Source organism: Delphinus delphis, chromosome 1 (genome assembly GCF_949987515.2).
Source record: "Delphinus delphis chromosome 1, mDelDel1.2, whole genome shotgun sequence".
In the NCBI taxonomy this organism is placed as follows: domain Eukaryota; kingdom Metazoa; phylum Chordata; class Mammalia; order Artiodactyla; family Delphinidae; genus Delphinus; species Delphinus delphis.
Genome location: NC_082683.1, coordinates 24,609,175 through 24,636,876, shown reverse-complemented (window position 1 = coordinate 24,636,876; position 27,702 = coordinate 24,609,175). Strand labels below are relative to the sequence as shown.

Sequence of the window (27,702 nt, the reverse complement as noted above, 5' to 3'; positions counted from 1 at the left end):
AGATGGATGGATGGATGGATGGATGGGTGGATAGATGGATGGATGGATGGATAGATGGATTGATGGACAGATGGGTGGATTGATGGACAGATGGGTGGACGGATGGATGAATATCCACAGTCACACAGTACAGCACCCAGAAGGCAAAACACAAAACACGCCAACATCTCTTGCAACTGAATACAACTTTATTTTTTCCCTAAAGCGCACTCATAGTTGTACTTCCAGGTATCTCTGGGGAGGTAAGGGTAGACGTTTCCACTCCCAATTTTCAGGCTCTTGGAGGAGACAAATGGATAACACGTAACCCAAAGGCTGCATGAGCCCTCTGGATTCTTTGGGTGGCACGTGCAGATACCCTTCCCTTCTCCTCAGATGTCTGGAGGGGAAATCTCTGTAGCCCAAAGATGCCGGAAGATTCCTCTGGTCTTGGCCGGGCTGGGGAGGCAGCAGCAAGGTTGGTAAGGCTGATTCTGGTGGATGGGGAGGACCCTTTGCAGAAGCTGGAGATCAGAGAATGTCTTGTCTTATCAGGCGAAGCTTAAAAAAGGACACAGGACACAGGAGGTGGGTGACTTTGGCCTCTGGGGCCCTCTCTCCCCTTCCCTCGCTGCAGCAAGGTGACTGGTCATCCCGATGTGTCCCAACCCCTACCTCTGTCATCATCCTTCCCTGCAGGATACATTGTCTTTTTGAGCTCACAACTCCCCAAATGTTGTTGTTTTTAAAGTTTTAGTGTGCCCAGGGGACATGCAGTAGCATCTGCCCCGCTTTGGAGTCAGCTGTATCCACACCTTGTCCATACAACCTCCCAACTTGGGCATTTCTTAAGGCCAAGGTCAGGTCTGAGGCACCCACATGGCTCATTAGCTGTGTGGCCAGATGCTGTGTGCATGCTCCCTGAGGATGGCCAGACCGTGGGGGCAGGGGTGGCCTCTGAGCAGGCCAGGGCCAGGATCAGGGCAGCCAGAGGCAGGTGAACATGAACTGACCTTGAATAAGGATTTGCATTATCTGGCTTCATCCTCTCAACAGCCCTGCCAGGGGAATGCTAATCTCACCCTCACTTCACAGATGGGGAGACTGAGGCTCTGACCACACTGCCAGGATGTGGTGGAGCCTGGATCCCCTCCAGACCTGTCTGACTCCAATGCCCCTGCTCTCTCCACTAGGGTGAGTGCCTATGGTTCACGTAAACCTTTCTGGAACAACGCAGGGGTCACTAACTGGAGGAAAGGAAGGCCCAAAGCGTCGCAAGGTGCTGTCAATGCAGGTTGCCTCACATTCCAGGGCATGGCCTCCAGGGGGCACTCTTGTAATAGCGCAGGTTCCTCTCCCTGCCCCACCCCAGGGTCTAGCGGGTTAGGAGCAGGCAGGCCAGGATCAGCCTCCTGGAAGAGCTACCCTAGGCTTCAGGCCCACTTAGGGAGAAGACAGGTTTTTGTTTGTTTGTTTGTTTGTTTGTTTGTTTGCGTTACGCGGGCCTCTCACCGCTGTGGCCTCTCCCGTTGCGGAGCACAGGCTCCGGACGCGCAGGCCCGGCGGCCATGGCCCACGGGCCCAGCCGCGCCGCGGCACGCGGGATCCCCCCCGGACCGGGGCACGAACCCGCGTCCCCCGCATCGGCAGGTGGACTCTCAACCACTGCGCCACCAGGGAAGCCCAGAAGACAGTTTTGAACCTTAGGTTGCCCATCATTTTAGAGGCACCCAAACCTCTGTTTCCTCCACGCTACTCCTCACCCCAGATCCCTGCCCCCAAGCATCCCCCCGTGGGCGCACCGAGGTGTCTGAAGCCCCTCCATCCTGGCCTTGTCTCAGCCTACAGTGCAGTCTCCAGCAGGCTCCTGTGGAAGGAATGTGCCAGTAAAGGGGTGTTCTAGGGCCCCCTCTGCTACCTAAGGAGGCAAACCCTAGGTTGGGCCCAGAGGGGATCCTGGGGCGGGGCTGTGAGGGAGCCTGGAGCTGGTGGGGAAGGGACACCTGAGGAGGGAGCCCGGAGGGCAGCTGCAGATGGTCAGAGCCGAGCGGGGTGGGGGCACCTCAGCGAAGGGGCTGAGGGTCATCTGGGGACACAGGGCTGCCTGATTCTGCCCACAAAGGCATCTACACATCAGGGCTGTCAGAACTGCCCAGGTGGGCTACCTTGGACTTACCTGTGGAGAGGCTGTAACAGGGTCAACCCCACAGGCAGAGGCCAGTGTCAAAGGTCAGCCAGACATCTTGGGCTTTGCTGGGGCCAGTCGGGGGAGTAGGGTATTTCCAGGGCCTGGGACCCCAGAGCTCAGCCACCAGCTCCCCTTGCCAAGTTCAGATGCTGGTGAGAGCCCCTCACTGCCCAGCCCCTTTCCACCTCCCTCCAGACACGTGAGTTCGGGTCCCGTGGCGCAGCAGATGGGAGGGGAGAGGGAAGCCACTGCAGGCGGAGCTCATGGTGGACATGTAGGCGCCCATGGAGGGGAAGACCAGCCAGTCGCCCACGTCCAGCTCGGGCAGCTGCACCTCCTTCAAGAAGAGCTTGTCAAAGGCATTGCACGTGGGGCTGTAGAGGGTGCAAGAGAAGAGGGGCAGCTTGGGGCGGAGGTCCTGCAGGGACATGGTGGCGGGGGGGTGGGGATCAGAGAAGGAAGACACCCCCCCTTCACTCCCCAGCCTGCAGGGCATGCCCCCAGGGCACCAGAGGGAAGGTACCAGCAAAGACTCTGTCATTCACTCCCTCTGACCAATTCCTGAGTGGTCCCTATGTGCCAGGCACTGTTCTTGGCCCTGCCCTCATGGAGCTTCTGCTCTAGAGACACACTCCTGCCCTGCCAGTTCACAAGTGCAGACACAGATGGGACCTCAGTTTTCCCATTTATAAAGTGGGAAGATTTTATTTAATGATCACTCAAAATACCGGGACTCAAACCTGGCTGCACTGCAAACGCCTGAGGATCACGTCAGGGTCCCAACCCATGAGAAGTTCCCATATCAATGGTCTGTGGCATGGTCTGGGCATAGGGGTATTTTAAAGTTTCCCAGATGATTCTAATGTGAAGCAAAGTTTGAGAATCTCTACTTCCTAAGTCTCCTGCATCTCCAAGATTCAAGGACTCTGGAACCACAAACATAGCGACACAGAGAAATGCACAGGGAAACACAAACAGCCAAACAGCTGCACACACACCCCTCCACAGACCCATGGACTGGACACCCACCTTCCTGCACAGGTGTGAATCGACAGGCCCACACAGAGAAAGGCACACACACAGAAGTGCACCTGCCAATACACATAGACACACGTACACATCCTGGTACATGCACGAGGTGTGACAACCTGTCAAGCCACCGATCATCTGAGATCTCTCGCCTCTCCCCCTGGCAGCAGGGAGCCCTGCCCAAAGAGGGCTGGACTAGGGGGTCTCAGAGTCTGGGAGGTTCCAGAGCCACAAAAAGTTCTCCTTACCTTCACCACAATGGGCATCCTGGGTTCAGGCTCCCTGGGAAAATGCAGAATGTGCCGTAGTGGCCGTTGTTGAGATAGAACAGCGGCTTCCAGTAGCCTCCTGAGAGCAGGCAGATGGCAGGACCGAGCTGTGCTCAGCCAGGTCTCACCGCTGACCCTCAACACCTGAGCCCAGCACCCTTGGGTGAGGCCTGACCCTCTGACCAGCGCTGGATAACGCCTGTTCCCTGCTCCAGGAGCCTTCTCTGAACCCATGCACGGTTGGGGCCTGTCCTCTGCTCTCCCACTGCCCCTCTGCTCCCCGCATCAGGGTGTTGCCCCTTTTCCTCCTCTCCTCATAAGAATAATCTAACTAACATACCATGAGATATAGCCCAGGCATTGTTCCAAGCTCTCTACATGTATTAAGCTATTTAACCTGTAACTACACCCTGAGTAGGTGCAATGAGCCCTGGTTTACAGTTGAGAAAACTGAGTCTCGTCAGAAGTCACACAGGAGACTGTGGCAGGTCTGAGATTTGTCCCCAGGTCGCAGGTCTCAGGTACTCTGCCCTCACCTTAGACCAGGTTCCCTGAGCCCCTGCTGCATGAGTCAAAACTGGGGGCAGGGCTTCCCTGGTGGCGCAGTGGTTGAGAGTCTGCCTGCCGATGCAGGGGACACGGGTTCGTGCCCCGGTCTGGGAAGATCCCACATGCCGCAGAGCGGCTGGGCCCGTGAGCCATGGCCACTGAGCCCGCGCGTCCACAGCCCTGTGCTCCGCAATGGGAGAGGCCACAACAGTGAGAGGCCCGCGTACCGCAAAAAAATAAAATAAAAAAAAAAAAAAGGTGCTGGCTTTAAAAAAAAAAAAAAAAAAAAGAATATTCAGGGCTTCCCTGGTGGCGCAGTGGTTGAGAGTCTACCTGTCGATGCAGGCAACGAGGGTTCGTGCCCCGGTCTGGGAGGATCCCGCATGCCACGGAGCAGCTGGGCCCGTGACCCATGGCCAATGAGCCTGCGCATCCGGAGCCTATGCTCCGCAACGGGAGGGGCCGCAGCAGTGAGAGGCCCGCGTACGGCAAAAAAAAAAAAAAAAAAAAAAAAAAAAAGAATATTCATACCATGTTCTTGGATTGGAAGAATCAATACTGTGAAAATGACTATACTACCCAAAGCAATCTACAGATTCAATGTAATCCCTATCAAACTACCAATGGCATTCTTCACAGAATTAGAACAAAAAGTTTTACAATTTGTATGGAAACACAAAAGACCCTGAATAGCCAAAGCAATCTTGAGAAAGAAAAACGGAGCTGGAGAAATCAGGCTCCCTGACTTCAAACTATACTACAAAGCTACAGTAATCAAGGCAGTATGGTACTGGCACAAAAACAGAAATATAGATCAATGGTACAGGATAGAAAGCCCAGAGATTAAACCCATGCACATATGGTCACCTTATCTTTGACAAAGGAGGCAAGAACATACAATGGAGAAAAGATAGCCTCTTCAATAAGTGATGCTGGGAAAACTGGACAGCTACACGTAAAAGAATGAAATTAGAATACTCCCTAACAACATACACAAAGATAAACTCCAAATGGATTAAAGACCTAAATGTAAGACCAGACACTATAACTCTTAGAGGAAAACACAGGAAAAACAATCTTTGACATAAACCACAGCAAGATCATTTTTGACCCACCTCCTAGAGTAATGGAAACAAAAACAAAAATAAACAAATGGGACCTAATGAAACTTCAAAGCTTTTGCACAGCAAAGGAAACCATAAACAAGATGAAAAGACAACCCTCAGAATAGGAGAAAATATTTGCAAATGAAACAATGGACAAAAGATTAATCTCCAAAATATATAAACAGCTCATGGAGCTCAATATCAAAAAAACAAACAATTCAATTAAAAAATCGGCAGAAGACCTAAATAGACATTTCACCAAAGAAGATATACAGATGGCCAAGAGGCACATGAAAAGATGCTCAACATCACTAATTATTAGAGAAATGCAAATCAAAACTACAATGAGGTATCACCTCACACTGGTCAGAATGGCCATTATTAAAACATCCAGAAACAATAAATGCTGGAAAGGGTGTGGTGAAAAAGGAACCCTCCTGCACTGTTGGTGGGAACGTAAATTGATACAACCACTATGGAGAACAGTATGGAGGTTCCTTAAAAAACTAAAAATAGACCTACCATATGACCCAGCAATCCCACTAATGGGCTTATACCCTGAGAAAACCATAATTCAAAAAGAGACATGTTGGGCTTCCCTGGTGGCGCAATGGTTGAGAGTCCGCCTGCCAATGCAGGGGACACAGGTTCGTGCTCCGGTCCGGTGAGCCATGGCCGCTGAGCCTGTGCATCTGGAGCCTGTGCACTGCAACGGGAGAGGCCACAACAGTGAGCGGCCTGCGTATCGCAAAAAAAAAAACAAGAGACATGTACCACAATGTTCATTGCAGCACTATTTACAATAGCCAGGACATGGAACCAACCTAAATGTCCATCACAGATGAATGGATAAAGAAATGCGGCACATATATACAATGGAATATTACTCAGCCATAAAAAGAAACGAAATTGAGTTACTTGTGATGAGGTAGATGGCCCTAGAGTCTGTCCTACAGAGTGAAGTAAGTCAGAAAGAGAAAAACAAATACTGTATACTAACACACATATGGAATCTAAAACAAAATGGTACTGATGAACCTAGTGGCAGGGCAGGAATAAAGACGTAGACATAGAGAATGGACTTGAGGACACGGGGTGGGGAGGGAGAAGCTGGGATGAAGTGAGAGTAACATCGACATATATACACTACCGAATGTAGAATAGTTGGGTAGTGGGAAGCAGCAGCATAGAACAGGGGTATCAGCTCAGAGCTTTGTGATGACCTAGAGGGGTGGAATAGAGAGGGTGAGATGGAGGATAAAGAGGGAGGGGAGATGGGGGTATATGTATGCATATGGCTGATTCACTTTGTTGTACAACAGAAACTAATACAGTATTGTGAAGCAATTATACTCCAATAAAGACCTATTTTAAAAAAAGTAAGAAAAATCAGATATTAGCACCATTAAAAAGAAAAAAGAATATTCACTTAAAGAGACACCACAGGGGCTTCCCTGGTGGCGCAGTGGTTGGGAGTCCACCTGCCGATGCAGGGGACACGGGTTCGTGCCCCGGTCCAGGAAGATTCCACATGCCGCGGAGCGGCTGGACCCGTGAGCCATGGCCACTGAGCCTGTGCGTCCGGAGCCTGTGCTCCGCAGCGGGAGAGGCCACAACAGTGAGAGACCCGCGTACCGCAAAAAAAAAAAAAAAAAAAAAAGAGACACCACAGGGCTTCCCTGGTGGTGCAGTGTTTGAGAGTCCGCCTGCCGATGCAGGGGACACGGGTTCGTGCCCCGGTCCGGGAGGATCCCACATGTCATGGAGCGGCTGGGCCCGTGAGCCATGGCCTCTAGCCTGCGCGTCCGGAGCCTGTGCTCCGCAACGGGAGAGGCCACAACAGTGAGAGGCCCGCGTACCGCAAAAAAAAAAAAAAAAAAAGAGAGACACCACAATATTACTAACCTACAAAGTGGCTCTCAGTCCAGCCCTGGGTAAAACAGACAGAACATAGATCTTGCAAACCTGCCAGTCTGAGTTTGAATCAAATCTAGAAACCTAGAAAGCGATTTATCTACTCTAAGCGTCAGGATTCTCACCCATGGAAAGGGTATGATAAGAAGCACCTACAAGGTAGATTCTTAAATGCACACACTCTTAGATTGTCAGAATCTCTGAACCAAACATCTTAGACCTGAAAAGATATGTGGTCGAACCTCCCTGTCTCTTGGTATATAAATCCTCTTTTCAACTTCCTAAATAGGTCATCATCCCACTAGGTTGCTTGCGTACCCCCCAGGGACAGGGAGCTCATCCCACTTCCTGAGGCAGCCAGCCTTATTCTTGAACAGCTCTGATTGATGACGAGGTCTTTCTTTAAACTCTGTCTCTTCCTGGTTGACTCTTTTTTATTTTAGTTTAGTTTAGTTTTTATTTTTGGCTGTGTTGGGTCTTCGTTGCTGCACGCAAGCTTTCTCTAGTTGCAGTGAGCGGGGGCTACTCTTCATTGTGGTGCGCGGGCTCCTCATTGCAGTGGCTTCTCTTGTGGAGCACGGGCTCTAGGCGCGCGGGCTTCAGTAGTTGCAGCACACAGGCTCAGTAGTTGTGGTTTGCAGGCTCTAGAGCACAGACTCAGTAGTTGTGGTGCACAGGCTTAGTTGCTCTGTGGCATGTGGGATCTTCCCGGACCAGGGCTCGAACCCGTGTCCCCTGCATTGGCAGGCGGATTCTTAACCACTGCGCCACCAGGGAAGCCCCTAGTTGACTCTTATAGGTCCTGCCTCCTCCCTTGCAGGCCCCCACAGAACCCCTTCAGTGACCTGAAATTTGTATCAATATGTCCCTGAGTCTGTCCTTTTCTGGGTCAAAAACTCCTTCTCTGATTTCCATCTAGTATAACTCCGTGGTTTTCCCAGTGCAGAAGCAAAGTTCCAGAGAGATTCACCACAGGTAACACAGAGGCTGAGAGATCACATGGTGAGTTGGGGGACCAGCCCGTCTACCCAGAGCTCCTATGACAGACAGCAGAATGTCAGCACTAGGTCTTCCCCGGGGCTTTGACTAAGTTCCATATGTTGGCTCCTACCTGGGGATGAGTGCAGGTTTGATCAGAGAGACATCATGACTGACACAGCACCCAGCACCAAGGACCCCTCTCCAAGCTGAACCTCCACCTCACTCAGCCTGCCTGGTCGGGCTTGTGTTCTGAGTCTCTTTGAAGCATGACTGGAATGACTCACCAACATCCAACGATTATGCCAGTCCCGGCAAGAGCAGAAAGATGGGTAAACAGGCTCCCTTTTCGCAAGTTATCCCCAGTTTTGTTATCCCCACCAGAGACCAGAGAGGAGGACTTAGTATTCCCATTGTATTTAGACTAAAAGATGAAGAGATTTGCTCAGGGTCATACAGCTGGTAAGACAGAGCAGGAATTTGAACCCAGCTCTGTTGACCTCAGAGCCTCTGTTCCCGGGAATGAAAAGGCAGCATAACTCAGTGATTAAACACATCGAATTTAATGTGCCCAATGGAGATGATGATGATGGGGGAGGTGAAGATAATATAATTATTTATCGAGTGCTTACTACCACACACCCTTCCAGGTATCAACTCATTCAATACTCACAAAATCTTACGGATGTAGTCACAGTTATTATCCCCATTTTATAGGTGATGAAACCAAGGCAGGGAGAGGCAGGATAATAATAAAATCTACTTAATAGGACCATGTAGAGTAAATGAGATAATGCATGGAAAGCCCATAGTTTAGTGCCTTCATGACACTGGTTAAGTACTTAAACTGTAGTTAACGATAATGATAATAATGTTGGCAAGATAAGGGCCTTAGAGATCATCTAAACCAGAGACCTTAAACTTTTTGTCTTAAAAATTAAATATGGACCCTATAGGGGATATTTGTCGTGTCTTATGGATGCCCAGCATCTCTGAACACCGCTCCTGGAAGTCCCATCTCTCCAATGTGGAAGCAAGAAACCAACTTTGCCAAGTTCGCTTGCAGCGAGGATGTGTGAAAACATGAACCTGGGCTCTATCAGGTTGATCTGAAGGCAATGAGGACTGGCTAGTATTACAAAAGTGACTGTAGCCACCGCCACGGTGTGTGATGGTGAAGCGGTGGTTAATTAAATTGTTGCCTGGGGCTTCCCTGGTGGCGCAATGGTTGAGAGTCCGTCTGCCGATGCAGGAGACACGGGTTCGTGCCCCGGTCCGGGAAGATCCCACATACCGCGGAGCGGCTGGGCCCGTGAGCCATGGCTGCTGAGCCCGCGCGTCCGGAGCCTGTGCTCCGCAACGGGAGAGGCCACAACAGTGAGAGGCCCGCGTACCACAAAAAAAAAAAAAAAAAAAATTGTTGCCTGTTGTCAGTTGGAATGAAGTTCCCATTGAAAGTAAGGCTTTAAGGACCAAATGTCTAGCGTCATAAAATGGCACAAAAGGCAGAAGGAATACCAGTATTTGGGGTGGAGTAACTTCTGCCTGTCCTAGAGAATTTAGGGAAATAATATGGCAAGCTCAGAGGCATAATTTATTGGCACAAGACATGGCCAGAGAATCAGGAACTTTCTATGACTAAACTGTAAAGAATCTCTCATCTCTTGCTGCTGAAGAGACGAATGAGCCAATAACGGAAATAAAAGTTTGAGAATGCAAGTTGCCATATCACAACATCAGTTAATTTATAGCCTTACCTCACGTGCGCGCATGCACACACACACACACGTATCTACTAAAGTTAAACATACACCCATCCTATGACTCGGCAATTCCATTTCTGAGTATACACTCAAAAGAAATAAGAAATACTCAACAGAAATATGTCCACCAAAAGACGTGCACAAAATCATATCAAGTTATAATATCGCCAAACTGGCTACAATCTAAAAGTCAATCAATCATAGAACTGACAAATAAATTCATATATATCTCATGGAATACTACACAGCAATGAAAAAGAACAAACTAATGCTAATTGTAAAACCATGAGTAAATCTCACAGATTTACTCACAGTAAATCTGTAGAGCAAAAAAAAAAGGCAGACCCAAAATAACAATACATACATACTTCATGATTTTACTTATATGAAGTTCAAAAACAAGTAAAATTAATCTACTCTGACAGTAGTCAGAAGAGTCATTACCTCTGGGTAGGAGGCTACTGGCAGGAAGAGAGTGTGAGAGAGCCTTCTGGGTTCCTGGAAATGTCCTATATCTTATATCTTGTTCTACCAGTGGTAATACAGAATATACTTACAGATCCTCCCCTACTAACAATGGGGTTATGTCCCAATAAACCCATTACAAGTTGAAAATATCTTAAGTTGAAAATGCATCCAATACACTCAGCTACTGAACATCATAGCTTAGCCCACCCTACCTTAAACATGCTCAGAACGCTGACATTAGCCTACAGTTGGGCAAAACCATCTAGCACAAAGCCTATTTTATAATAAAGTGTTGAATACCTCATGTAATGTATTGAGAACTGCGCTGAAAGTGAAAAACAGAATGGTTGTGTGGGTACAGAATGGTTGTAAATGTATCAGCTGTTTATCCTGGTGACCTCGTGGGAGGGAGCTGCGGTCAGTTGCTGCCACGCTCAGCAGCACAAGGGAGTATGGAACCAAATACGCTAGTCCAGGAAAAGATCAAAATTCAAAATCGGAAATATGGTTTCTACTGAATGTGTACCACTTTCACACCACCATAAAGTCAAAAAATTGTAAGTCGAACCCTCACACGCTGGGGATCATTGGCATATATATTCACCTTTTTATATATGCATATACACACACATATATATTCATGTATATATTGTGTATATACCTTCATTCAGCTGTACACTTAAGATTCACATTTTCGTAGCTATATCAGGCCTCTGGTGACTATGAAAGTTGAAGGATTGACTTAGAAACCATGCATCCTAAGAATTGTAATAAAGACGTACGTGGAGCTTTCGATGTCTCAAAGTGCTTCAAACCCACAGAATACGTCAAGCCTCCCTTGTCAGCACAGTTAAGCCTTTTCCTGGCACTGATGAGGCTGTTTCTGACTCTCTAAAGGTCCCTGTTATGACCTTGCGGGAGGGTTGTAAGTGACAGTAATCTCTTCATGCACCCCCCACACCCCTCATTGCTTCAAATTCTTTAACAGCACACCCCAAGGGCACCCCAGTAATGTCAAACCCTAGAGGGGAACACTGCCATACCAAAATAATCTAAAGGTTTAATCAATTTACATTAACAAAAACCTGTAGAATCTGTGTGGGAATGGACGCTGAGGGTGTTAGACACAGAAGGGAGGAACATAACTTTAGATCAGATCAGTTTATCCATATGGTTCACTTACCTGCAGTCACCATCCAGGTGCTCGCTCAAACCTCCGGGAGTGGTTGATTAGCTAAACCTGAACTCCATGGTGGCCTGCAGTAAGTGAGGTTGAATGCCATAAATTCCCTGGTTTCATACAGAGGAAGGAATCCAGAGATTTAAGGAGAGCATCCAAGCAGCTCATACACCATTTAACTACGTTTCCTGTGGAGGTTCAGGAGAACATGACTTCTCCAAGGACTGAGAAATGCATTGAGAGTCACATCAGCAAAAAGAGTAGTAGTTTCTTTGAAAATCACTCTCTAAGCCAGAGATAAAGGACGGAAATTCTGCCATTGAAATGGACTTTCTTATTTCAAAGGGAAAGATGAGATGAGGTCCTGGAGGATAGTACAGGCCAAGTAACAGCACTTGGCCGCAGAGGCAACATGGTTACCATCGTGGACAGCAGGGCCCCAGTGGGATCAGAATGGTTAGGTCTGCAGGGATCTTTGGTGTGGTCAGTTGACCGTGGGCTCTGCAGGACAAAAGTAGGTGTTCAGACTACTGAGATCCCATTTGGTCTGTTTAACCCAATAAGAAACTCTAGGTATACCCAATAATTTTAAAAATAATAGGCAAAAAAATGATAAACAATATTTTGTATAGTCAGGATAAAGTAAGTGTTGGTAACTGATTTAAATAAAATTGTGATAAAATATATTGGGAAGACTGAAGAGAAGTGAGGAGATATAGAAGAACCTCATAAAAAATAAGTATAGATATTTAACTCATTAAATCATGAAATAGCATCATAAGCTCGTTATCTGGAAATACTGAGGTCAATAGCAGAAGAAATGCCTGACAGTGTTCAAAGTGATGGCCTCTGGGGGCAAAACCAGTAAGAGGGGAGGTGTGCTCGGGAGTTTGTGCCAGGCATCATTTAGAATTGAAATTTTTGAAAAGTTAAAGTTTTGAAAAAAAAAGAAATATCTTGAAGAGCTACATTCTCCTCACAAACCATCTGCAGACAGGGCTCATGTCACCCAAGGTAGCTCTTCCCTAGGCCAAACACCCCCAGTTCCCATTGGTCTGGCCTCTTCCTTCCTCCCTGGGAGGTTATGTAACCTGCTCAAGGTCACAAAGAGAGTAGGTGTCACAGTCCAGAGTGACATTTGGGGCTCCTCTGACAGACAGCAGAATAGAAACCTCTGAGGGCAGGGCCTTGAGTTCCCTGGTGCCGTGACTCAGTTCCCCGGGTGACTCTGCAGGTAGGCTGGACAGAGAGTCATCCCTGAGGAATCATCCCACACTGACTCCTGCCTGAGGATGCCCCATGGGAGCAGAGACTGCCCGCCCAGCCCCACCTGAAGCAGGACTTCTGATCTGGCTTTTCTGGGGCATGTTCCTACATATGTCAATAAGCAGCAAATAGGTACAAGAAATCTCCTGCATACGAACCTTCAAGTTGCGAACTTTCAAAGATTCGAACATGCATTCACATGTCCAATCACGTAAGTTAGTTCATGTGTCTGGTGTACATTGTCACGTGCGTGCATCCCCTACAAGTGGTTGTGTTTTTGGGTACTTTACTGTACAGTACTGTTGCTGTGCAACTCAAGGAGCTTACTAATGAAGACCTGATGGAGTTGGAGGCCCAGAGAAAGGATGAAGAGAAACAAGAGGAAGAAGAAGTAACTGAAGAACCGAAGAGATTCACAATGCAGGAAATGGCAAGGGGATTTTCTTTATTTCAGGAGGCACTGTTAGTTTTTGAGGCACAGCGCCTGAACGTAAGACGGTACACGAAGGTTGCAGCAACCGTTCAGAATGCAATCCAGTGCTACCGTGTCATCTATGACAAGAAAAATAAGTTACTACCCAGACATCACTGGATCGTTTTTCAACAGGGTAAATAGAATTGAATCCAGCTAGGAGCCAGAACCTGTGCCATCAGCGTCAGGCATGAGTGAAATTGCAGCTTGCCCTCCATCTCCTATAGCTGATGATCCTTCAGCTCTACCATCTCCCACCTCCTCTCCCTCCTCCAGTCAGTAACTCTTCTTGCCTGTTCACTTGATGCCAGCCCCTGTATGCCAGCTGTTGTACTGTACCACTGTATTTTTCAAGGTACTGTACTGTAAGGTTAAAAATGTTTATTTTTTAAAATTAATTTATTTATTTACTTATTTTTGGCTGTGTTGGGTCTTCGTTGCTAAGCGTGGGCTTTCTCTAGTTGCAGTGAGTGGGGGCTACTCTTCGTTGCGGTGTTCGGACTTCTCATTGCGGTGGCTTCTCTTGTTGTGGAGCACAGGTTCTAGGTGCGCGGCATCAGTAGTTGTGGCGCACGGGCTCAGTAGTTGTGGCACGTGGGCTTAGTTGCTCTGCAGCATGTGGGATCTTCCTGGACCAGGGATTGATCCTGTGTCCCCTGCATTGACAGGCGGATTCTTAACCACTGCGCCACCAGGGAAGTCCCAAAATGTTTTTGTTATTTTTGTGGGTTTTTTGAGGTACGTGGGCCTCTCACTGTTGTGGCCTCTCCCGTTGCGGAGCACAGGCTCCGGACGCGCAGGCTCAGCGGCCATGGCTCACGGGCCTAGCTGCTCCGCGGCATGTGGGATCTTCCAGGACCGGGGCACGAACCCGTGTCCCCTACATCGGCAGGCGGACTCTCAACCACTGCGCCACCAGGGAAGCCCCAAAATGTTTAATTTTTGTGTTTGTTTTTTATGTATTATTTGTGTGAGAAGTATTATAAACCTATTACAGTACAGTACTATATAGCCAATTGTGTTAGTTGGGTAGTTAGACTAACTTTGTTTGACTTACAAACAAATTGGACTTACAAATGCACTCTCAGAACGTAACTCGTTCATATGTAGGGGACTTACTGTACTTTCATGAATACAGCCAATGTGGCAGAGGGGAGGTTAATGCCCCATTTCGTAGACGAAGAAATTGAGTTTAAGGGAATAAATGACTTATTCAAGACACACCATGGATACAATGCACATTTGGAGCCAGGCCCGATGCTACTGCCTCTGTGCCCTTACCTTTCTGGGGTATGTTCCTGCATACTGCGATATCAGCAAACACGAGATATTCCAACTCTGAGCCAGGCCCTGGGGTGCAGGTTCAGGTGGAGAGGAACGAAGGGGACTGGGTCAAGGAGACTCAAGTCTATGTGCTGAGTCAAGGATGTACACACTCCCTGGGCGGCGGAGGGCAGGGTATTCATCTCTACTTTATAGATGAGGAAACTGAAGGTCAACAATTCAGATGAGTTATCCATGGTCCCACAGCTACTGTGGAGAGCGGTAGTAGTGAAGGTCATCGACCCTACGGCCAGACCCCTAAGGTTTGAGCCGGCTCTGGGGCTGCTCTGGGTAAGTACTTGACCTTCCTGTGCCTCTGTTCCTTCTCTGTCAGATGTGGATACTAACAGATGTCACTTCTCAGGGTCGCTGAGCCAATGCACATAGAGGACCAAGGGCAGGGCCTGGCTGTGCTGCCTTCTCCCTGTCACTCACTCCCTGTTTGGGAAGGTCAACGGATGCCTCTGAAATGAGTGTTCAGAGACAGCGTGAGCTGCCTCAGAGATCAGGAAGCAGGAGGGATCCCTGGCTCACACTCTGGAAAGAACAGAGCAGATGCCTGACCCCTGCATGCTCTGCCTGTACACAGCAAAATGAAATCAGCTCTGTGAGCGCAGAGGAGACAGGATGTAAAGCCCAGACCACTCTGTCTTGAAACAGTTTGGACTGAAACCGGCTGAAACAGTTTGTGGAGACACCTTCCACACGAGGGCCACTTAGCTTGACAGGACTCAGGTCACAGGCAGGCGGGGCCTAGGGTCAGGAAGGAGGAAGTCTGGCTGCTGCCAGCACTTTTATGACACAGCCATGAATCCAGGCCATGGAGAGACACAGTGGTTCTATTAATTCACTGGGCAAAATTATGAGGCAGGTCCTTGCTCAGAGACAGTGATGGCCGGCCTGCTGTGACAGCTGCGAATGGCACTGGTTTGTCTGATTCCAGAACTTACATTATTGGGAGGCAGAAGGCAGAGAGTGGGTGTGGCCTGGACTTCAGTGTTGGACCTTGGGCTTGAGTCCCCCCACCTCTTTCAGTTGTGTGATCTTGGACCTCCAAACTCTTGCTCACGCAGCTGTGAAACAGAGATGCAGGGGACATGGGTTCGTGTCCCGGTCCGGGAGGATCCCACATGCTGCGGAGCGGCTGGGCCCGTGAGCCGTGGCCGCTGAGCCTGTGCGTCCAGAGCCTGTGCTTCACATCGGGAGAGGCCACAACAGCGAGAGGCCCGCGTACCGCCAAAAAAAATAAAAAACCCTTGCAGAGAATCTTTGAAGACTATGGTATCTCTTTTCCTTTTTCTTCCACAATAAAAATAGCTCTTTATTTTTTGGCTTATGTAAATAGTACCTGCTTATGGTGATCAACTTACATAATACAGAAAGTTAAAGAAAAGCAAGTAAAAACCACTTGAAAGTCCATTTCCCCAGTGAAAACCCTTAATGTTTTCAGACCAGCCTTACATGCATCTGTTTATGACTCTAACAAACCCGTATACTTAACATCCCATCGCTGGGACAGTAACCGTGTGAACTCTGTATCATGAACATCTTTTTAAAATCAGCCTTTTTGTTCCCCTTCCCCCTCCCTCTCTCCTCTTTTCATTCCTTCCTTCCTCTCCCACCCCCCCAGGTAATTTACTTTAACCAACTGGTATGTAGCTTTCCACAGTATTTTTAGGCTCATATAATCATATACATACAGTTTTGGCCTTTTGTCTAATAAAAATAAAAATTATATTAAAAATATACATTTATCTGTGTCTTACTATTCTCACAAAACATCATGAAAATCCTTCCAAATCAATAGATCTAGCTCTAACTCATTGCTTTTTTTTTTTTTTTTGGCGGTACGTGGGCCTCTCACTCTTGTGGCCTCTCCCATTGCGGAGCACAGGCTCTGGACGCGCAGGCTCAGCGGCCATGGCTCACAGGCCCAGCCGCTCCACGGCATGTGGGATCTTCCTGGACCAGGGGACGAACCCGTGTCCCCTACATCGGTAGGTGGACTCTCAACCACTGCACCACCAGCGAAGCCCTAACTCATTGTTTTTAATGGCTGCATTCTATTCCATGGTAAGGAGGTACTACAATTTATTTAGCTATTAACTCTTCCTCCCTAGATGAACATGAATTTTGTTTCCAGTTTTGTTATCAGGAACAATGCTGCCAACAAAAATGTTTTGTACATAAACCCTTCCATGCTTGCATTCTCATTTCTGTGATACAGATTCTAGGAGTGGTATCGCTAGGCCAAAAAGTGTCTGTGGTTTTAATTTTAATAACTATTACCAAATTGCTTTGGCAAATAGATGTTGCCAAATTGCATCCTTCCCCAAGGTTCTTAGTTTGAACATTTTTGCCAATGTGATGGAGGAGCAGCTGGATCAAACCAGCCTAAGTCAGCTCAAATGGCAAAAATTAGTCCAAACAGGCCAAGACTCACCTCTGCCTGATGAACCTGTAATAAATGGGGTCTAACCAGATAAAACCAGCTCAGACTGGCCCAAACCAAATCAAAATGGAATAAATTAGTCCAAGCTTGCAAATACTTTCAACCATTCCAACTGTCTTCAGCCTGTGAATGAAAATATTGCCTGCCATATCAGTAAACAAAGGATGTTGCAGCCACCCAGCCATCACATTACACCTGCCCCAATGGTGAGCCCTGAGGGAACTCAGGATGGAAACAAAGAATGCCCGCCACCTAGCAGTCAACTACTGCAGCCACCCCCAACAGTGCGCCCCGAGGAGACTTGGGATGAGAAAGCACAGGATGCTGGCCCCAGATGCCTGAGGTGCATACCAAATGACTTCAGTGAGCCCAGACTCTTGCCTCTTCCCATGTATAGGCAAGCTCTAAATTCCTTAACCTGAGATGTCTGGTTTTCTTTTATTAACAGTAATATTTTGATGTTCCAACTACCTGGTCTCTGTAGCAAAAACTCCTATATATCCTGGCTCCCTGCCTTGCCTCTTCAGAACAGTTTCTCAGAGTTATCTGAGATGCTGTGTCTGGGGTCTGAAGTCCTCGGAATGTCCACCAAATAAAACCTAACCCTCAACTTTTAGGTTGTGCATTGTTTTTTTCAGTCGACAAACCTCCTCCTGGTTTCAGAAGAGCCACTCACTGAGCAATCAACATGGTCCCAGTGTCTGTGTGCTGGGCAGCCTAACCCACACTGGCTCTGTTCAGTGCATTCTGTAACAGCAAAAATCTGCTAAAAGATACAGCAGATCTTTTGCTCCTTCTTAGTTCTTTGGGTTATAAGAAAATCACCTTCACACTCAGTCACTCAAAGGGGATTTCTTAGCAGGAAATTGAGGCATCTCAGAGACCCCAGGAAAGGCAGAACCAGGAACTGAGAGGCCGTCAGGAGCTGAGGTGGCCACCTCTCTCATTCATGTCTTCATTCTGGCTGTACTTTGAAGTGGAAACCAAGGCCCAGGCAGGAAAGTGGCTTGCTAAGGACCAAGAACCCACTGGGAGCAGAGCCACATCAGGGTTATGAGGGACCCTCAGGGTGGGGGCCTAGAGGTCGAAAGCTGATGTTGGCTGGTAGGCACTGGCTGTGACCAGTGTCCTAACCCAGCAGGAAGCCCTCAGGCCCTCACTGGCTCAACTTCAGTTGACCAGTGACCTTATTTTTCCTCCTGAATCCCCTGGAGCCCTGAGAGGTTTGGTGGGATCTGAAGCTATACAGATTGGGATCCTCTGTAAGATTTACAGGGAAAAAAGCAAAATTATTTGTACAAAATTGCTGTGAGCCCATTCCTGGGCCTTGAAAGTGGCTTAACAGAGTGAAGGACTTTGAGGTTTAAGTTTCATTCACTTTGTGATAAATCTGCTTCTGGTCTGGAAGCAGCAGGAAGCAGAGCCCTTGAGGAAGAGGCCTTGGCTGGGCTGGCAGCCTCACCCTGGGCATTCTCTGTACACTGCTGCCCCCTTGAGGCCAGTCCAGGGATTGGGGCGGGAGCCTCAGGCTTTACAGTGAGAGCGCTGGTCCCCAGGTCTGAGGGAGGGCAGGGAAATGTGAGATGGCCCTTGCAGAGAGACTGAGTGCAGACTGTCCCCAAGTGTGTGGCCAGAGCTGGAGAGAGAAGTCAGAGTCACCATCAGAGAGGCGATTCCTGAAGAGGAGTCAGATGCCAGGTAGCCCTGGTCTGAGAAATGAGCTCCAGCCTCACAGACCTCCTTCCTATTTCTAGAATATTCTAAACCGCTCCACACCTCAGGGCCTTTGCAGTGGCTCTCCTCTGTCTCGAGTGCTTTCTCCAGCCTTTCCCAAGAGTAGCTTCTCATCTTTCAGGTCTCAGCTCAAATATCATCTTCTCAAAAAATCTTGGGCAGTGACACCAACTTCCTGAGCCTCAGTTTCCTCTTCTAATACATGGAGATTAATAATATTTATAGGGGACTTCCCTGGTGGCGCAGTGGTTGAGAATCCGCCTGCCAATGCAGGGGACACGGGTTCGAGCCCTGCTCTGGGAAGATCCCACATGCCGTGGAGCAACTCAGCCCATGCACCACAACTACTGAGCTCACGTGCCACAACTACTGAAGCCTGTGAGCCTAGAGCCCCTGTGCCACAGCAAGAGAAGCCACTGGAATGAGAAGCCCGCGCACCACAACGAAGAGTAGCCCCTGCTCTCCTCAACCAGAGAAAGCCTGTGCGCAGCAATGAAGACCCAACGCAGCCAAAATAAATAAATAAATTTATTTATTTAAAATATAATAATATTTATAGGATCGTTGTGATGTACCAGGGAGATGATTATTGTAAACATATGATAACTGAACTGATACTGTTCAGATAACTGAATGGGGAGGGGCATGGAAGGAGGGCTTGGAGGCTGCAAAGGCCAAAGGACAACCTGGGGTGGGGAAGGAGGGTGGTGGGAACTTGAATCTACAGGACTCTCCCCACAGGGCGTACCAGATGGTCTTCCTCCACTCTGCTCACCACGCTGTTCTGACACACATCCCATCCCTCACCACCACCCTGACCCAGGTGACCCTCATCTCTCACCAGCATTAGAGCAATACCTTCTCTCAGCATGCCGACTAAGCCTGGTTTTTACCTATACCTCCCATCACACCCTGTACTTCTCACACTTCTCCTTCACTCAAATGTAATGATTTATTTCTACCAATTTTATTTGCTAATGATTTATGTGGGGTTGATACTTCTGTTTTAGTATCATTTGGGTTTTTTTAACTAATTTATTTTATTTATTTACTTTTTTACGGTAGGTCCTTGTTGGTTATCTGTTTTAAATATAGCAGTGTATACATGTCAATCCCAACCTCCCCATCTATCCCTCCTCCGACCCTTCCCCCCTGGTAACCATAAGTTCATTCTCAGAGTCTGTGAGTCTGTTTCTGTTCTGTAAATAAGTTCATTTGTATCATTTTTTTTTAGATTTCGCATATAAGGGATATCATATGATATTTGTCTTTCTCTGTCTGGCTTACTTCACTTAGTATTGAATATGGTAATTTCCAGGTCCATCCATGTTGCTGCAAATGGCATTATTTCATTCTTTTTTATGCCTGAGTAATATTCCACTGAATATATGTACCACATCTTCTTTATCCATTCATCTGTTGCCAGACATTTAAGTTGCTTCTGTGCCTTGGCTATTGTAAACAGTGCTGCGATGGACATTGGGGTGCATGTATCCTTTCGAACCATGTTTTTCTGTGGATATATGCCCAGGAGTGGGATTGCTGGATCATATGGTAGTTGTATTTTTAGTTTCTTAAGGAACCTCCATACTGTTCTCCACAGTGGCTGTACCAATTTACATTCCCACCAACAGTGTAGGAGGGTTGCCTTTTCTCCACACCCTCTCCAGCATTTACTGTTTGTAGATTTTTTGATGATGGCCATTCTGACTGGTGTGAGGTGATATCTCATTGTAGTTTTGATTTACATTTCTCTAATAATTAGTGATGTTGAGTATCTTTTCATGTGCCTCTTGGCCATCTGTATGTCTTCTTTGGAGATATGTTTATTCTGCCCATTTTTTCATAATGGGTGGTTCGTTTTTTGGATATTGAGCTGCATGAGCTGTTTGTAAATTTTGGAGATCCTGTCGGTCATATCGTTTGTGAGTATTTACTCCCATTCTGTGGGTTGTCTTTTTGTTTTGTTTGTGATTTCCTTTTCTGTGCAAAAGTTTTGAGTTTAATTAGGTCCCATTTGTTTATTTTTGTTTTTATTTCCATTACTCTGGGAGACGGATAGGAGCCCAGGAGCCCTCAAACAATGATTCTTGTGAGTTGGGGTTAAATAGTCCGGCTCCCTTGCTCCTCATGTGGGATGACTCTGAGGCATGCATTTTATACCCCAGAGTTGCCTGTGGAATTGAACACTAATCACCCATTGTGATAGCCATGTGTTTTGCCCCTTATTGGCTGCCTTCCTTTCCCTATCTCACTTCCCCACCACCCTGCTAGTGTCCCCTGCAGCTCCCAAATTAACTGTATGCACTCAAATCCTTGTCCCTGGGTCAACTCCTGGGGGAATTAAGACACTGGGTAACACATTTTCCTTTTTTTGCACTTCCAACCTTCTCTCAGCTAATTTCCTCAATTAAATCCCTCTCTGTTTGAAATACCTGGGGTCCTTTCTGTTTTCCTGTAAGATCCCAACTGATGCACTTCTCAAATGGACTATAAATTTGAAAAGGGGAGCCTTAGTCACTGCTCTGTCTTATCACTCAGCAAGGCCCAGCACACAATAGATGCTTAATAAGTACTTGTCAATGACATACACGTGTAATGAGGTGATTTTATTGACTGCTCACCATGATTTTTTTTAAAATAAATAAATTTATTTATTTATTATTTATGGTTGTGTTGGGTATTCGTTGCTGCGTGCGGGCTTTCTCTAGTTGCAGTGAGGGGGCTTCTCATTGCAGTGGCTTCTCTTGTTGCAGAACACGGGCCCTAGGCACATGGGCTTCAGTAGTTGTGGCATGTGGGCTCCGCAGACTCAGTAATTGTGGCACATGGGCTTAGTTGCTCCGCGGCATGTGGGATCTTCCCGGACCAGGGCTCGAACCCATGTCCCCTGCACTGGCAGGCAGATTCCTAATCACTGCACCACCAAGGGAAGTCCCAGTTCACCATGCTTTATTTGCATGTTTTCATTCATTCCCCATGTCCATCTGATAAGGAAAGCACTGTCATTATCTTCATTTCATAGATGAGGAAACTAAGGCCCAGAAAAACCAAGCCCCTTGCCTAGAAACCTAATATGTTTTCTTCTCCACACAGTAATTCCATTCATCATCAAACTTTCAGAAAAGGTCTGTAAAGCACCATGGTGTGATCTGAGCTGCACTCTGGGATGGTGGGGGGAGGCTCAGAGTGACTGAGGGCAGGAAACCAGAACAGCCTGGAGCAGCCTGCAAGAGGCAGTTAGAGAAGTGGGTTCAGGGGTGCTCCTGCTGAGCCCAGAGCTGCAGGGGTCCAGTCGAAGAGGGATGATGAAAGAAAGCCACACTCTTTTTCTCTCTACACTCACAGAACACTTCTGTAACCAGATATATGGGGGTTGCTCCACACTGAAACCGAGCAGGACCCCGTGGGGCTCCTGGGCACAGAAGCCTTTTGGTCCCCCATTTCTTATTTGAAGGCAAGACTCCAGCCTCCATGACCTTCCCTGAGTTCCAAAGCGCAGATTCTGAACAGTTGCTAATAAAAGGAGGAGCAGTCAAGAAACCACCTGAGGCCAGATTAAAGGGACCAGAGAAGCCCATCCAGATTAGGAGACCCGGGCTTCCCTGGTGGCGCAGTGGTTGAGAGTCCGCCTGCCGATGCAGGGGACACAGGTTCGTACCCTGGTCCGGGAAGATCCCACATGCTGCGGAGCGGCAGGGCCCATGAGCCATGGCCACTGAGCCTGCGCGTCCGGAGCCTGTGCTCCGCAACAAGAGAGGCTACAACAGTGAAAGGCCCGCGTACCGCAAAAAAAAAAAAAAAAAGATTAGGAGACCCGACCACCTGAGATGAGATGAAATGATCTTATTTGCAAAACAGAAATAGAGACACAGATGTGGAGAACAAATGTATGGATACCAAGGGGGAAAGGGGGAAAGGTGGGAGGAATTGGGAGATTGGGATTGACATATATACACTATTGATACTATGTATAAAATAGATAACTAATGAGAGCATACTGTATAGTACAGGGAACTCTGCTTAACACACTATGGTGACATAAAAGGGAAGGAAATCCCAAAATAGGGGATATATGTATATGTATAACTGATTCATTTTGCTGTACAGTAGAAACAACACAACATTGTAAAGCAACTATACTTTAATTAAAATTAATTAAAAATAAATAAATAAAGGAGTGCAGGCCCTGCACACACCCTAATCTTGTCAGCAACCCCACCCTTGAACTACTGCTATAAAACTCCAAATCCTCCCAGGTTGGGACACAAAATTTTAAGAGGCACAAGCCCACTGTGTCCCTCTTTGCCTGGCAAAGCAATAAAGCTATTCTTTTCTACTTCACCCAAAACTCTGTTCCTGAGATTCAGTTTGGTGCACAGAGGCTGAGCTTTCTGCATCAACACCAAGTAATTTTCTAATTCTCTGCAGACACCAACTGGCTGTCCTACAATCTAACTCAATCCTGTCACGATCTACCTGGAGAAAGCGTCAGATCCCACAGGTTAGGGGCTCAGTCCCACAAGGCTGTCCTCTCTACTGCAGATGCCAATCAAAAGTCCAGGTTGTCACCTGTGCTTCTGACGCACTGGCCACAAATCAGAAGTTCCCACAACTCCCTCCTTGGGTTTTATATTTTGCTAACAACTCACAGAACTCAAGAAAACAGTTTATTTACTAGATTACCAGTTTGTTATACAAGAGTATAGCTCAGGAACAGCCAGAAGGAAGAGGTGCGTAGGGCAAGGTATGTGGAAAGGGGCACAGAGCTTCTGTGCCCTGTCCAGGCGCACCAACCTCCCAGCACCTCAAGTTCACCTATGGAAGCTCTCTGAACCCCTTCAGTTAGGGGATTTTGGAGGCTTCATTATGTAGGCATGATTGATTAAATCCTGAGGCCCTTGCGTTAACATACAAAAAGACACATCTCTTCAGAGATTCCAGGGGTTTTAGGAGCTGTGCTAGAAAACTAGGGAGAGAGACCAAATGTCTATTTCTTATTATGTCACAGGAGAGAGAGCACGGGATGGCCTTGAGGGACATAGGAGCACTTCTCCTGGATTTTCAGTATTTTCTTGAGGATGAAAACCTAGTGTTTTTTGTTTTTAAAGAATTTCCCATGATTCAAGTGATGGAGACTTCTTACTATGGAGAATAAAAAGCAAAGGTCTTCTTGTTTAGGGTCTGTTACAGGCTGATTAGGCCTGGAGACCCATGAGTCATATACTCAGACCTGCCCATCCTCCCCAAGCAAAGAAAACTCATGGAAATGTCTTCCATCTTGATTTAACTTACATTTTCCCAGAGCCTACTTATACCCCTGAGTGTCTGACTGGGCAGAACCAAGATACTTTGCAGATGGGGAATTTGATGTTCTGCGATGCGTCCATGAGATAACCTTGTTTGAGTGGGGTCATTGGGCTCCTCTAGCTTCTCTGGCTGCCACCCGTTACCCCAATCCACACTTTGCTCCCCATATGTCCAGGGGAGATATCTGTAGAGGGTGCATGGGAAGAGGGGCAGATCGGGGCAGAGTTCCTGCAGGGATACAGGGGAAGCGAAGAAAGGGATGGAAGACAGAAAAGACCGAGGTCTGGTCTGTTCCCCTTCACCGGCTCACCCGGAAGCTATTGGAGCACTCGGAGGGGCACGGGTGTGTGCACTAGCTGGGACTTATCCCTCCACTGCCCAGCCTGACAGAGTTGGGCCTGCCCACACATGAGACCTCAGTTCCTCATCTGTAAAGTATGAGGCTGTTGGCTCCGATTATTGCTATAAAGCAGAGGTTGAAAGCTCAGTTACCTAAGGGTCCGAGCAGGTAACATAAATGAGAAAATGGGCCAGTTAAGTCTTACAACAAACTGGAGAGTCAATGCCTCTGCAAAGAGGGCAGCTACACTCCCAGTCCCACAGATCCGTCAGATACTGGACATGCGCCATAAATTTGATTTACTTGTTGCCAAGATGGACTGTACTTCTATATCATCAGCTCTCTCAAATTTTTGAGAGGGCCAGAGGAATTCAGGCATTTGTGAAATGCGTCTATTTTAAAACAAAGACTATTGGCAACTAAAATTTGTAACTATTGTGGGAGCCAAACAAGCCCAGAGGTCTCGTTTGTAACTTCTGCTCTTAGAGCACCTCTGTTTCCAGCATGCGAGCTTGATGAGAGGAGGGACAAGTACACACACGAAGACACATGTCCAGAGACACCCAGAAACACTTACACACACACCCATGCAGACACACATGTATACACAAGCAAATTTGTGCACATGCTAAGACATTCATTGGCTGGGAGTGAAAGTCAACATATTTACAAACAATATGGCCTGAGCGTCAACCTACTTGGAGGGACAACTACCTTCATCTGGAGGAGGGTCCTGGAGGCCCCACTGGGTCAGGTATTACGGTTCTGGTTGCTGGATCATGGGACAGACTGAGAATAGTTATTTAATAGATATACACATTTCTACACACGGACACAGGGAAACATGTACCCACACAAACACACATATACACATACCTACACCTTCTTCTCTCCCTGGCGATTTTCTCCAGCTTCACCAGAAACCAGCTTGGGTGTGGGGGAATTACCATCCCTTGCCCACAACTTCAGGAGTTGATGGACAAAGGCCCCAGCTCCCTGTCCTCTGGTGGATGATTCTGGTTCCGCAGATGATCCCCAGCGGGGCTGGTCCAGATGCCCACGGTGGTAACCAGCTTGACCGTTTCTTTTTTTGACTTGCTTCCCTTCTGTCTCACTCTCCTGATTTCCTCATTGGTGCCTCCCAAAGAAACTACTAGCACCCAAGTTTTTGTCTCAGGGTCTGCTTTTGGTTGGAACCAAACCACACATGCACACCTGGTACACGCAGAGGCCCAAAGAGAGGTGGACATACAAACACATGTACGTGTACACAGACACCCACACTCGTGCACATGCCCGGGCACACCCTGTGATCTCCCTGAGCACAGGTACCAGCCACAGGGCCCGCGCCAGCTCACCTCCTCAAACTTGGGGCCCAAACCCTTCACTCTGGGAAGCTCCCTTTAATAGCCAGGAGGCTCATGTCTTGCCCAACCCTGCAGCCCATCTCAAACATGTGCCGGCAGTCAGCGTCAGCCCGCACGAGGCTCTGGGGTGTCTGGCAGTCGGATCCCATGTGGAAGCTGAGCACGGTCCGTGCGTGTAACTCAGGAGAAATGCGTGCAGAAACCTATGGCCTCATATATTCTGAACCATGAAGCCACAAAGACCGCGGATAATCACAGAGAGAGATGCACTGGCATATATAAGACCCAGAGCCACCAGGGCCAAATGCAGAAACCAACACCTGGAAACATCCCTGACTGTGCCGGCCCAGCTGTGAGCTCACAGACACCGGCACACTCGGGCTGACCTATGGATGAAGGCACCATGGGGGGCCCTCACCTCCAGACCCGGGGGTCCACGTGACACACACCCGCACACACACCCCAGCGGCGGCACAGCCACCTGGTTTCCTCTTCCTCTCAGGGACATTTCATGACCAGACCCCAAACCCCAGTGCCTTGGAGCAGGAGGACCTAAGTAAACTTCATATCCCATCCTTCCTCTTTTGACAGATGGGGTCCCACAAGCCCAGAGAGGAGCTGCAGCTTGCCGAGGGCAGGACTAGACCCCAGGGCTCCCGCCCCCAGCTCTGGAGTGTTCAGCCTCCCTCACCCAACTCCCGCCACCGCCAACCCCAGGTCTCTGGCAGACATGGGCAGGTGCCCACACACCTCCAGGCTGGCCCCAAACTTGGCGCTCAAGGGGCGGTGCTCTGGTTGTCTTTGGTCTGCAGCTGGAGGACCAGCCTGGGCAAGGGACACAGTGAATGGGGAGGGCAAGGAAAGGGCACTCAGCCGAGATGCCAGGGGGCCTAGACCACTGCTTCCCACCCTCTTTCCAGGGCCAGCGGGCCCCCAGATCCAGTAGGGTGTCCAATACCACCGAGTCTCCACCTCCATCACCAGCCCAAGAGCACACATGTGTATCCATTTACCTCTTCCTCAGTTACACCCAGGGAAGGGAGTGTAGAAAACAGATACAGCGTCGGTATAGTACACCTACTGTGTGCCAGGCAACACGCCTCCATTTTGAAAATGAAGGAGCCAAGTGTTAGAAATGTTCAGAGACTTGCCCAATACATATATCAGGTAAATGACCGAGCTGGGATTTGAACCTGGGCTGTCTCAGTCCAAATGCAATAGAGCTCCCACGTACCACCAGCTGCCAGACCCCCTTAAACCAGGCTGGGACTTGCAGGTCCACCTCTTCATTTGTCTTAGACCAATGTTTGTTGGGTAAGTACTGTGTTGGGTAATTTGCTCATTACGTTGCCTTTGTCCCCAGCCCCCTGACTGTCACCCCAGCTGCCTGCACACCCCTGCCGGTCACACCTGGCCCCGGGTGGTCCTGGGCCACCTCAGTGAGTTTCTTCTCGATGTCAAAGACCAGGAGCTTCACCCCATGGCAAGCGGCGCACTCGATGTGGGGGACAGCCTTGCAGGGGTAAGCATAGATGATGCACGAGGGGCCATGCCCAGGCCCAGCACCTGCTCCAGCTCCACCTGGCATGGCCAAGAGCCCAGCTGGGGACCCACTCCTTTGCTCCCACTGGATGGGACCATGAGGTGCCTGTGACTGAGTCCCTGCAATGTGCCAGGCACTGTTCCAGATGCTGATAGTTCTAGCTCAGAACCAACCCCTTTCCAATAAACTCTGGTCCCATGGGAGAAGAAATCAAGGTGGCTGCCTGTAGGCAGCTGGTGCATTTAATCCTGCTTAGCTGAGGGATCCTCAGAAAGGGAAGGAGGGAGGCTTAGTAAAATATCCCCATCTTGGGCTTCCCTGGTGGCGCAGTGGTTGAGAATCCGCCTGCCAATACAGGGGACACGGGTTCGTGCCCTGGTCCAGGAAGTTCCCACATGCCGTGGAGCAGCTGGGCCCGTGAGCCATGGCCGCTGAGCCTGCGCATCCGGAGGCTGTGGTCCGCAATGGGGGA

The 27,702-nt window shown here is 48.4% G+C and overlaps 1 pseudogene; it reads right to left on the bottom strand.

The window, feature by feature from the left end:
* Window positions 1-2,330: 2,330 nt before the first annotated feature.
* Window positions 2,331-27,702, bottom strand: part of LOC132425679 (antizyme inhibitor 2-like) — a 30,976-nt pseudogene continuing 5,604 nt past the window's right edge.